We start from the raw sequence: 14,025 nt of genomic DNA on the forward strand, positions 1-14,025 counted from the left end.
AATGTGCATTTTTTAAAAATATATTAGACTTGATGCTACCATGGTATGTAACTGCATTTGGGGAAATGTCACAGATCTGTACTTTGGATAAGCTTTTAACATATGCATGTATACGCTACTATGTATGAATATGCTTTTAACAATGATAGTCAATGGGACTTACTCCTGAGTATGTCTGGATATGATTGCAGCCTTTGGAATCTTTGGGGAATTTTTTTAAAAAACACATCAGCAACTTCTTGGGAATGTTTGGAGAGTTCTTGTTTTAAAGAAATGTTTAAACTTACACTTCTTGTACTTTTAATTTACATACTTAATTTGATTTGATTTTGTCATATGGAGATTGCTAAACATTTTCCTGCTTGATGATGTCACTTCCAGGTTATTGACATCACTTCTGGTGGGTCCCAACAGACTGTCATTCTAAGAAGTGGGTCCTGATGCTAAAAAGTTTGAGAATCATTGGCCTAGGTTTTGAAAGCAGAATCAGTTCATCCACATGGAGTATCCTCCAGCAAGATCCCTCCTTCCAGACAGCTGCAAACCTCAAATTTGTTTCTCCTGCACGAACTACACTGTCATCTCCCCCACTGCCAACTTCTGAGTGCTTCTCAGGTTCCCAAGCTTGTCCCTGTGTCATAGCCCAATACTCAACAACCATCAATTAAAACAGAAGGAACATCTCAAAGTTGTTCAAAAGCCATGGAGCGAGCATCTTCAGTTAATTCTAGAAACAATCAACTGACCACCAGCAAGCAATCAAGTTAACAAAACATGATCTTTTCATTTGACGAGCCATGACAACATTTCCATTACAGTACTATATGCTCAATTATAGTTATTCTTACTCAGCTCTCTCCTTGACTTTGAATGTTGCCATTTCCTGACTCATGCCCAGGAATCATGGGCAGTGGCGTCACTAGGATTCACGTCACCTGGTGCGGGAGGCCTGCACGTCACCCTATGCAGTGCACTTCACCCTATGTACCATCACCCCGCCCCCCACGGGTCTTTTGGCAGTACCTTTTGATAGAACACAGATATTTCAATGTGGTTTGTTTCATTGTATTCTGCATGAAATTACACATTGATATATAACATGATGGTATTATTCCTCCAGACTCTGATTTTAGTGATTTTGAAAAGTTGTAGGGTCACACACACACCCGTGTCAACTTACTAACACCTTACTGCAGCAGTTCTCATACTTTTAGCACTGGGACCCACTTTATAGAATGACAATCTGTCCAGTACCCACTGGAAGTGATGTCATGGCCGGAAGTGACATCATCAAGCAAATTAAAATAAATTATAAATAAAATTAAAATGAAAGAAATAATTAAATTAGGGGGAGCCAGCCCTGTTCCACCAAGTGAGTTTTCTCTGTAGTCTGCCTGCAATAACCACTCCCCCCCCCCCAAAAAAGAATCAGTAAGATCTTCAGCCCTCCCCAGTTTAAAGTTCCTCTATTTCAGGCATATCAATACAAAGACCCACCTGGCTTTACAAGTCTGAGAGCCCAATCCTATGCCTGTCTACTCAGAAGTAAGTCCCATTAGAGTCAATGGGGCTTACTCCCAGGAAAGTGGGCATAGGAGTCCAGCCTCAGAGCCCAATTGTATGCATGTCTTCTCAGAAGTAAGTCCTATTAGAGTCAGTTGGGTTTACTCCCAGGAAAGTGTGGATAGGATTGGGCTGTGAGGGAAACTTTGCAAGTGCAAAATAGAAAACTTTCCCCATACCAGTTTGTTGGTCCTTTCTAGGGGGGGGGCTGCCTTCTGGGGTTTTTGTTGCACTCCAGTCCCTTTGGATTGGGACCATTCTGGTGTCCTCACATTCCCCTTTGCCTGCCCTGACCACCAGCCAAGGCACGCCTGCCTACTCATGAGTAAATGCTACGTGAGGCTGCTTCGCTTCCCATAGGGCTCCATACACTTGCAGCTGGGGGGGGAGGGACCTCCACCTTGGGTGTTTTTTGGGTGCTGCACTCATTGGATCAGGACCATTCTGACGTCCTTGGAGTCCTCTCAGCCTGCCCTTTCCGACGGACTAAGGCAAGTGCGCCTACTCACAAGTAAACGTGGCCACGTGGTTTCACTTGCTTTCCATAGGGCTGAATAGGGGCCTCCTTCTAGGGTGTTTTTGGGGGGGCTGCATTTACTGGATTGGGACCATTCAGGTGTCGTTGGATTCCTCTCAGCCTGCCCTTTCCCAAGAACTAAGGCATGTTCACCTACTCACGAATAAACATGTGATACAGCTCACTTTCCATTGGGCTCCATGCATTTTTTTCCTTCCGTTTTTTGGCCATGACTTTTGAAGGAAAGGAGCAATCTCAACGGGGTTTTTTGCATTGTGTTCTGCTGGAAATTCCACATCCAAAGGTGTATGGTATGACATGGTAGCTCCTAATGGCGCGATTTTAGCACGTCACCCCCCGCACATCACCTGGTGCGGCCTGCACCCCCCAAACCCCCCTAGCGACGCCACTGATCATGGGTATTTCCTGAGTCATGTGGCATCAATGCAGAAATACACCCAAATTCACAGGCAGGAAATGGAAACTGGGCCAGGAATGGTGTGTTCCATATATTGTGCTAATGAGAACGGAGACAATTTAATAAAGGCTGTCATACAGTAGCACAGGGCTTTCCAAACGCCCGCTTGGGGACCAGATCTGGGGTTTGGGGAAAGCCCTTTGCTCTGTGAGCTGAGCTTAGTGTTCCGCCTCCGCGCCTTGTGTATTTCCAATAGATCTGGGCACCAGGATGCTCTTGACAGTCGTGTCTATCCAGAAATCCTGTTGCGCAACTTTCTGGGATACTGGGCAACAGACACAGAGTGTCCCAGTGGCCACACCTGCCCGGAAATACACACAGTGTGGAGGCGGAACGGTAAGCTTCCGTCCGAACAGGGAATGCACTTTCATTTGATAGTGGTTGCAAGTTTGGCGACCGCTGCACTAGCACACTGCATACTGGAGGTTCTCTAATGCTTTACCATAATGAGCCTCTCTAAACAGGAAACACAGTTTGCATCTCTCATTCAAAGCTGGGGTGCATATCCCAATTCTCCTGAGGTGCTTTAACCATCGCTACTCTTCAGCTGCTCAACTACACTCACCTTTGAAGTAGTAAATGTAGGCTGAAGTGTGAAGTGGGGAACCTCGTCTGTTAAAATAATGGTGACTATGGAACAAGCTTGAACAAGCAACGTTAGAAAAAAAACAGATGAATCAAACTGTTAACACCCTTGTTAATGTAAGAGCCACATATGATAAACTTCAGGTGTTTGAGAGCCGCCAGAGAGAAGTTTGAGAGTCACAATATTTAAGAAACATTTAAACTTAAATCTATTTACTCACAGTGAACATTAAACTTATGTTTTAATCCAGTGAACTCTCAGTTTATACCTGGTAAATAATTGTAAAGCTTGAATATTTATTTACCTTCTATATTAATTGTGATGTAAAAAGGAGCTCAGCCAACATATTCCCGTGAGCCACACACTGTATGTCAAAGCCACATTGTATGTGGCTTGCGAGCCCCAGTTTGGCCATTGCTGATCTAGAACATTTCCACCCCCATTCCTTAGGGATGATTTGGCCAGCTTTCTCACAGGGGGTCAGTTTAGTAGCTGCTCTGCAACCTTTTGCTAGTTCCATTCCAGTTCAAGTGGAGCCTGCCCATTTTTATACAGGGTTGTATTCTCCCAAAATATTCACCAATGCCTAACAAATCCAAATCGCTTTTCTTGATACCACCATCTCATCCATGCAATGAGAACCAATGAGCTCCAGCAGTCTAACTACACCTTGCACATGGAACAGATAGCATTTCCAGAAATGCTAGCCTGGAGGTTCTAGCCTTCAGCATTCTACCCAGTGACCTAAATCTGGCTTCCAGGACCACCTGACTACATTTCCAATGTAATTGGTGTTGACATGCATCACAGCCACTGCCTCATCACCAGCATTAGCTAGGTGATGCATGAAGTCTGCAACCTTTTCACCATGCAGGCAAATCACTATGAAGTCTAAATGCCCATCACTCACTCACTCACTACTAAGTCTTCCACCCTCCATGCCTGAAGGACTTTTGCATTCCTGAAAGTCTCACTAGATACCTCTCCAAATCTTCCCTAAGTCAGCTACTCTGGCTTCAGTGGAACAGTTTTGTTTCCTGAAAGCCAGGAGTTAATTGCTCCAAGGACACACCCAGAACTTATAGCCAACAGGCAGACAGTCATACATATGGCTCCCAATACACTGGAAAGCACTTCCCCACCAGCTTTTCCACCTTCATACCTAGTAATTGTTTGTATTTTCTATGGGGTTTTCATGAAGTGTTAAATTTTACCTTGTATTTTATTTCTGTCCCTTATTTTTGGAAACTTGGTTTTGAGGAGGGGGCGATGTTGAAGCTCTGGTCTCTTTACCCTGTTGCTCAACTAACCCTGCTGCTTAACTCACCTGTTTGTTCATCTTTAACATTTCAAAGCTTGTTGCCAGGATGCTTCACTGCTGGGGCTCCCTCATGCTTGTAGAGCTGGCTCCTTGCAACCTAACTCCAAATTTATACCCTTGAATAGCTCCCTCCAATTTCCACTTGTAGTCAATTAGGACAGTGGTTCTCACACATTTAGCACTGGGACCCACTTTTCAGAATGAGAATCTGTCAGGACGCACCGGAAGTGATGTCATGACTGAAAGTGACATCATCAAGCAGGAAAATTTTGAACAATCCTAGGCTGCAATCCTACCTGCACTTACCCAGGAGTAAGTTCCATTTACTATTGTTGTTAAAAAGAATATACATAGGAGCTTGTTAAAAGTACAGGTCTGTAACATTTCCTCCAAATGCAGTCACATACCATGGAGTATCAAATATATTAAAAATAAAATATTGAAATGAATGGGGACCCATATGAAATTGGCTCGCAACCCACGTACTGGGTCCCAACCCACAGTTTGATAAACACTGAATTAGGATACAAGGAAGTTATTTAAAGGAAGGGGATTGTCTACTTTTAAGAAAAACTAGAAAAGGGCAGATTGTACTGTATTCATTTTGAGGCTGTGCTACAAAAATATCCCACTTGCCCTTAGGCTACTAGTGACTTACTCACATTATTACAAATTTTAAAAAACCCCTGTTGCAATGTACATAAATTGGCTCAAAGTATTGTTAAGGGGGGGTGAGTAGTTCTGCACCCACATGATCCCAAAATATACATCAGTGAACAAATTGTGCTCTGGTTTAATCAAACTGAAAACCTCTCCTCTGATCAACAGGAGCTGCAGAATTATAACCTAGGCAGCATCTGGCCCACTTTGCTTGTCTAAGGGTGAGGACAGGCAATATTCTAACATAAGTGGTTTGACGCATTTGCTGCATTCTAAGGCACTGGTTTCAGGACAGAGAAGGTGTGTCCAAATCACTTCCGCTGTACAGATGTACCTGCAAATGGGGTGGTGAGAAGTGCTATGGAATATTTTCCCATGGCAGAATGATCTTGGCTTTCTTCAGACTTTAGTCACAGATGTACCTGCTCCAAATCCAACACTGACTTCCTCTTCCACTTTACCTTTCTCCCCTTGATTCAGCTGGACGGTCATCTTTAATTACGTTTTCAAGTGCTTTGCACATTTAGCTAATTAAATACTGGTTTGGCATTTTATTCAGTAAGCTTTTTTTCCCCAGCTTGAAAAATGTTGTGAGGAAGTAGGGGGAAGACTTCATGATTTGTCACAAGGGCCAAGCCAACCAGCAGTGTGAATGGCTTCTTGTCAAAAACCTTCCCACCATATGTGTCAGGGAGGACATCAAAGCTGCACTGGATCAGACCAATGGCCCATCTAGTCCAACTCTCATTTCTTACAATGGTCAGCCAGAGGCTTCCAAGGAGTCTACAAACAGAACAGGGAGGCAATACCCCCATTCCAGCAGATGCTTCTGTGTAAAGTGATATTCATAGGCATCCTGCCTCTGAAACCACAGGCAGCAAGTAATGATCATGACTAATAGCCACTGAACTAGCTCTGACTGTGGGGGCGGGACGGTGACATAGTTCAGAAGCAGACTGATAATATGGGGCTTTGGTCAAGTGTGTGGGGATAGAAAATGGAGAGAGCAGCCATAAAGACCCAACAATAAGGCTTGGGACAAAACTGACATATTACAGAACTCCTACATAAATAAGAATGAAAAAGAAACCTCTTTTGGGATTTTAAAATTTGTTTAACGTGTTTGCATTTGAACTAACTCCATTATGTCAGCAGGGCCTGAAATTATCCTTGTTTCTAGGATGTGGTCATTCCAGTTTGAGCTAGAAGTATGCTGAAGATGGAAAGGGTGGAGGGTGGCACAGGGGAGCCCTGTATGCCTTCTATTCATCTCTCATACCATTCTTCAGAGAAATGGAGATCTTCAGTTTCCACAGCAGCCAGTCAATCTGGCTCCTCTCTTAGTCACTTAAAAACCACCCATTGCCAAAATAAATGCTTTACTATTAATAGATGAAAAGCACTGAGAGAACATACCTCATCTTGCCCATTTGAAAAGAATCAAACATCAGGCCTTATGCTTTTATGGCCTTTAGCCATCCCACCTTAAGCGGAGAGCTACTTGGTTCCTGGGTCAGGCTAGGCCAGCACCGGAGAGGGAACCTCCGGGGGGGGGGGGCGGGGGGGGGAAACAGCTGTTCAGTCAAGGAAGCCAGTTAATCTTCTATAGTTGCAGTGTTCTCTCTAGCAAAAAAAAAATACAAGCTAGTAGCCTTTGACTAGAATGGATATTGTGTCTTATGCAATTCTGAACACCTTATTGCACAATCCAAAAGGCAAGTCCTTTGCGCTGGCCCATCTTTGTCAAGAAAGTGCTGTGAAGCACTTTCGCACCACCTTAAGAGGGGGGAGGCCGGAGCAGCAAATAACACCTCCGGAGGTCGAATCGGGCACTGCTGTACCGGCGGATGGGTAAGTATGTACCGACCTTCCAGGCCAGGACAGGGGGTCTGGGGACACATGCGGGACAGGAGGGAGGTGTTTTGGGGGAGGGCAGGTGGGCCTGTGGGCAGGCGGTGGGAAAGTGGGAGGCGGGGCTGGAATCTAGCAGTTATTCCAGATCCTAGCTCCATTCCTAAGCAACCCAGGCCAGTTCTGGGCTGCTTGGATGTGAGCTACCTTTTTAGGTGGTGCAGATCCGAGTAAATCTATTGGGGCTGCAGCAGTTCTCCCCAGGGTAAGGGGAAGCGATTCCCCTTGCCCTGGGCCACTTGCAGCCCAAAACTGCAAGCATGCAGGCCTCCCTGTTCCAGCACAAGTTACAATTGCTCTGTTGAGCTCCTATTTGAAAGAGTGGTCATCTTCATCATGGTTCCTGACCAACCTCTTAGTATCAGCCTGGGCTGACACCGACTTCACACCAAAATCAGTGAAGCACCTTTCTCTGCTTGGGAACTTCAATTTTATTTCAGAAAAGCAGACTTCCTACCTGCACGACTGCAGCAATAAACCTAAAAATGCTACAAAAGTCAGACCCAAACAGAATAGTAGGGCAGCATTTAACATTTAATTTATCTCATGACTTCCAGGTCTCCAAATCCACGCAGCCTCCCCGGCCCTCAGTATGCCTTCTAAGGCCTTAGAAGGTCACTTCAAGTTTTTCAGGAAAAGCAGAAGTGACGTTTTAAAGCCTTAAAAGGCCTTTGGAGGGCCAGGGAGGGTTTCCTGGGCCCTTCGAAGGGCTATTTTTTCCAAAAAACAGGAAGTGAACTTCTAAGGCCCAGAGGCCTTAGAAGGCATTCTGAGGGCTATTTGGAGCTTGGAGAGAACTTCTGTTGGGAGATATCATGGAACCAGGTGTGTAGTGCTTCTGGCCTTTCAGATATTTTTTTCCTAATTCACAGGTACTGAAATTTGTTCAAATTTTTTAAAATCCAAATTCTATTTTTTTCCAGTCCTCGACACCATGCCAGATATTTGACGTAGCCCTCCTGCTGAAAAGTTTGGAATCTCCTGGTCTAGTTTATAATTTACAGGTTTTTTAAATGGTATCTGTCCATCTTGCTCCTCCTCCTCAGTTGCTCTCCATCTTTCTCCTACTTTCATTTCGCCTTTCAATGCACAATTCTTTTCAAAAACGTTAATTGGTGGTGGTGGTGGTGGTAAGGTTGCTGCTACCCACCTTAGGGTGGGCACTAGCTGAAGGTCAATAAAGGATGAAGTTCACCACAAGATTTACTATGCCAGTCTCAGGGGCAGAGCATTCCACCTGTAGCTCTCAATTCCACCCACATGTAATAACGTCCATAAAATTTGCTGCGGTGCCCTCTGTATCAAAATTCAAATACTATTGTGTTCTGTATTATTGTGTGTGGGAGTTGCAGCTGCTGGAGGTCTCTTTGAGGTAGGGGAACATTTGTCCCCTTGCCTTGGGTTAAGCCCCATCAGTCGCAATGAAGCAACTTGGGCCTGCGCCAGCAAAATCACTGGTGTAAATCTGTGTTGCTCTGTGTCAACAGCCCTGGAAGGGAGATAGGATATGGCAATCATATTACAACAGGAATCATAGCTGATCCTGCCCCTCTCCAGGATCTGCCTACCCCTGCCCCCATTGCCACCCTCCCCTGTCCCCTTTCTGCCCCCTCCCCACCCTTCCTTTTCCCACTCCTGTGCTGGTCAGCATAAAGCTTACCTGCTCCAGCATGTGTTGCTCCTTATACTGGCTCCGGCAAGACAGCACAGGCCTTCTTGCTGGCAGGGCTAGCTGAAGTGGTGTTGCAATGTGCTTTATGACATGTTTGCAAAAGTCTGTGTTGGTGGAGCAGTCACTCTGCCAGCACAAAGGCAACACAGGATTGTGCCATTAGTCTGTATGTAATCTGTGTGTGAGGAAGTATCTGAGCAAATAATGGAGTTACCATCCAATCTGACACATAGTCTTTATCAATGGGCAGGATAATACATGCATCTCAAAAGGCACATATAATGACTTTTGTCATCCAACAAAAGACAGCCACACGTATTGTAAAAAGCCTTCCATGAACACACGCACATGCCTATTGCATCACAATACTCATACTCACTGGATGTGTCATAATTCAAATTGGATGAACTTCCACCTGCAGATCCACCAGGTTTTACTCATGACTAGTTGACCATAACCTCAACTGAACTGGGAACTTTCATGAGGAAATTAGTACCGTATGAACAGACAAAATTAAACAGAAGCAGTTTTTCTACTTCAAAAAACATAGTTTGGAAAGGCCTAAAAAGGCATGAAAAGGCATGGTCACATCTGAACGTGCATGTAATTGAATGACTAAACCTTGCATCTCCTAAATTTATCCAATCAATTAGAAATCTTTTGCTCTATTAAAAGGTACACCAATTTAACTAAACAACAACAACAACTAGGATTATTTTAAAATCCAGAGTAGTATAATTCCTTCATGGAAGAGGGGTTCTCCTCTCTCATAAGAAGAGGCAATCAGTGTCTCTTCTGAGATGGTGCCCCACTGTGACCAATGCCACATCACAGAAAACATGAACATAAAAATACTTCGCAACTAGCATTTTACTAATATGCAAATTTAGGTTGCACTCCTACATACACTTACCTGGAAGTATGCCCCACTGAATAAAGCAGGACTCACTTCTAAGAAAACATGCATAGAATTGCACTGTCAATTAAGAGATAAAAACTCATAATTGACAGACTAATTTGTTGAGTGAAGGAATATAATCTAGATTTCTACCTCTCGGTTGAGGGTTTTGATTGAAAAAGGGGGGAAAGAGTTCATGGTCCAGCTACACAACCACATCAATCCACAGATAAACTTTTAAAACTGAAGATGAAGAAGACAGCATCGACTTGAAAACTGGTCAGCTTTGGAGAAGTCCAAACATTTTACAACACATGGAATTCAAAAGCATGCATTTGGTTTAAGTTGTTTTTTTTTTTAGTCTTTACTCTTACCTCAAAAGAGGCACAAGGAACATGACTAAACCAACAGCAAGGGAGGACTCTAGTCTATACGAACACCAATAGATACATGCATAAACAAACTTTTTAAAAAGTCTTCCTTCCTCCTCTCTTATTTGTAGCCAGTAATATCTACAAAAATAGCCTCCCATCAGATGGGTACATTTGCATTCCTGCCTTAAGAAAGTTTGTTACTTCCCCTCCCCCCCACCCAACAACAAGATCCACTATTGCTGTGTGCTGTTATCAAAGGCACAATTGCGCTGGAGCCTTTCAGCTAGCAAAGTCATACCCTCCCCTTGGCAAACTGCACATGCCACTTCTGGCTCCCTCAGCAGGGTCTGACCTGCGCAACTCGGATTGCAGAAAGGAGCCTTGTTTGTTTGTTTTAAGTGGCTTTGGCCAGCAGCTGTTCCTGCGACATACTCACCATCACTCCCCCAAAAAGGGCAAAGGGGGCAGGTAATAGAGGCAGCAACTTGTTTTCTTCACTGAAGCAGGTTCTCTCTGCCCCCATCTCAGATCTTTTCTTCTAACTCACTGTTGGAATTAGACAACCCCACTGCAAGGGCAGCCTCTTAAAAATATTCTTCTGTACATTCATTACCAAACAGAATTGCACAGTTGTAAAAACCCAAGCAATTATAGATGCAACAGCAGGCTTGTTATGAATTTTTTTTTCCACAACAGCAACAATACCAAGCACACAATACGCATGCTACATTTTATTTCATCAGGAATCAGATGCTTGATAGAAAGCTGAACCAAAACGTGTTCATAATGCCGTTACAGCAATTTACCAGGTTGCCAGGCGAAGGTGAGGGTATGGTGCCTGTTTGAGTGGCAAGAAAGCACTCCAATCCATAACCTTCTGCTCTCCAAGTTCCTCTGCCTTCTGCTCTGATTTCCTTGCTTCCTGCCCTTTCATCAAATGGACCATCACTCTCAGATGGATGAATGTATATATTTGCTGTGACTGAGTTTAAGAACAGGAAGATTTGCAAAGGAAACCCTGTGGGACTGAGGACAGCAAAGATGAAAACTGCCCAAACCATCTTTCATAGAAGCTGGACAATCCTTGATTACCCACTTCCTGGACAACATCAGTAGGAACAGACAGACTCAGATGTCTGGTACGATTCAACTGGACAAGACAAAAAGGAAAAAACACACAAGCAGCAATAGAGAAAGCAACACTACCACAGGAGGCCTCTGTCAAGGGAGGATAGGGTTCTCTGCCTGGCGGCTATCACATTGTTCGGCCACTGCATTGTTCAGTTCTGGTTCTATTATTCCATTTTATCATTTCTGTGTATTTATAATCATATTTACTTGAAAGTCACTTCATTGGCCTAGTGGGGTATAGACGTAAAAAAGAAACCCTACTTTATAGAGTGCAAAATTAGCATGCTGCTGTTCAGTACCAAGAATTCAAACCTTCAGCAGCTTGAAAGGTAAAAGGTAAAAGCTTTGCAAGATGCCTCCACCGCACTTGTAAACCGCACTGTAAACAATATAAGCAAGAACAGTTCATTCAATCCTACCAAGTGTTTGTAAACCTCCAGTGTCAGCCTGCAAGTGGATCACTTCTAAGCAACATTTGGCTTTGCTAACCTCTGTTATCTTAACACCATGCTTATGCCCATGCTACAACATAAAGGTTATCTGGAGGCTATAGGTTGCCTGTCTTATCTACATGACTAGGGGAGACAACAGCAGCTTAGTTGGAAGAGAACAAGAGCTAGTTTCTTCCCCAAATCTATCACCCAGCTGAATAACAAGGAATACATTCCAATCTCCAAACCTCTTCTACTGCAATGTAATTTGTAGCTTCTTCATGCCCTGAGACAGATGAAGGGCACACATATTGGGGAAAATTCTGTCTCTAGACTAGGAAAGAGCTAATACCAGCTAAGTAACCTTAGAGCTAATTTATATGTCACTCTCTCTCCTCTCCCCCTTAATCAATTTTGGTTCCCACTCCCAAACTAGTTAACAGAAATTGAATTTGCTTATTCTGAACTAATTTTTCTTCTAAAAAAATTGACAACCTAGATCCGGGGTGTCAAACTCATTTCAAACAGCAGGCTGAATAGCATTTGTGGTGATTGCAACATTATTAATATTAACATTATTATTATTATTATTTGTGGTGAAGCAACATTATTAAGCAGGACGTGATGTAATTAAGCAGGAAGTGATCTCAAATAAGCACTCATCTAGGAACTCATTAGCTGCAAATGACAGAGAATAAAATATGCAAATCTTGGTCATGTAAGTACAAATCAGCAGCTTGGTGATGCCTAAAAGAGGGTAAATGTGATGTATGGTTAGGGAAATATATGGGAAGTGCATGCTGTGTTATACATATCTTGCTATTGCATGTGTCTGACGTTGGTCCTTGAAATTTTGTAAATTCAACCCCTTAATCTGAATTATTAAATGATTGTGTGCCCACAATACTTGTTTTTTATTTTTTAAAAGCTGTGTTTCTATTCTTTACACACACACACACACACACACACACACACACGATTCCAGGTTCTGAAGTCTTATGAGACCTCAGAACAGCATTGGAGGTCTCCAAACCTTGGCCATGCAGATCTCCGCAGCTACATCATGAAGAACTTCTGGGAGCCAGATAATGTCTGTGGGCCTTATGTTGGACACTCCTGGCCAAGATCAAAGCAATGCTGCAAACTCTTTGAAAAATGCACCAGAAGATAACACCCAGGGAGGGCCAGCCGTAGGAGCTGCAGGGCCCAAATGGAAACATTTTGTGGGGCCCCAGATTCATAACCAAGGTCTGCTGAAACATAGAGGTATAAATAAAATGAATTATAGACTTTATATCTCTATGGCTGAATGGAAAGCAATCAAAATTTGCACCTTCTGAGGCCTCTTTCCACTTCTACATCCCACAGCCCTGAAGTGGTGCTGCTAAAAGGATGGTGTTGGGAGAGCCCAATTATTACACAGGCCAGATAAAGAGCAGCTTTATGTCTGACACTCCTGGTCTAGGCCATATTTCCCAAGAGCCACTGTAAGGCTTCAATCCTATATAAATTTACCTGAGAGTAAATCTGATTGAACACAGTGGGACTTCCTTCCACGTCAACATGTCTAACCTAGTACTCTAATATATCTTTTATATTTGAAATTGTTTTAATCCCATATTCCAATTTTTATATACAGTGGACCCTCCTTATCTATGGATATTTGTGGATTTGAGCATCTGCAGATGCTGAGCTCGCAGTTAGAGAGTCTCAAAGGACCTCCCAGACGTGACCAGAAGTTGCCTGCGTGAACTGGAAGCGATTTCTGGTCGCTCCCAGGAGGCCAAGCATCACCTCCAAAGGACCGGGCGCAGCCCCCAAGTTAATTATTGTGGTGCTACACCACCCCCTATAGATTTATCTGTGGGTTTTGTTATCCGCAGGGGTTCTGGAACAGATCGCCTGTGGATACCAAGGGCCAACTGCATTTGGTTTAGAACTACTGCAACCCACTCCAAAAGTTTAAGAAGAAATGAAGTATAATAAATTTCAAATTAGGAATAAGAAGACAATCCAATGAATAAAAGTTCATTTTTTGACATAGTGTTAATGAAGCATTATGGGGACATGGCTATAGTACGGGGGGTTGCAGTGCCATGACAAGCTCTTCCACTTTAAAATACATCACTACACTGAAGGTCACAACTTTTTGGTACAGTAGAAGACATTTGGTCTGTAATAAATAACATAGTACAGATGAAGAGGAGCACTTTACCAGATCCATACAGAAATTCCAATTTCAACTATCCTTCAACAAGCGCTCATGAAATTGTTAAGCCTTCATTGTTAAAACTCCAGGAAAGGTGCCAAAGCAAGCAAACTCTTTGGGAACAGGTTCTGCCATCTCTATACTGCAATACACTATACACTGCTAACCAAATATTTTAACAGGAATAGTATTAATTCTCATTTACAGGAATACAAAAAGTTCCCCTGTGTCTTTTTGGAACTCATCTGTGCTGTAGCACTGTCACCCACGACAC

This window comes from Tiliqua scincoides, chromosome 1, assembly GCF_035046505.1.
Source record: "Tiliqua scincoides isolate rTilSci1 chromosome 1, rTilSci1.hap2, whole genome shotgun sequence".
NCBI lineage: Eukaryota > Metazoa > Chordata > Lepidosauria > Squamata > Scincidae > Tiliqua > Tiliqua scincoides.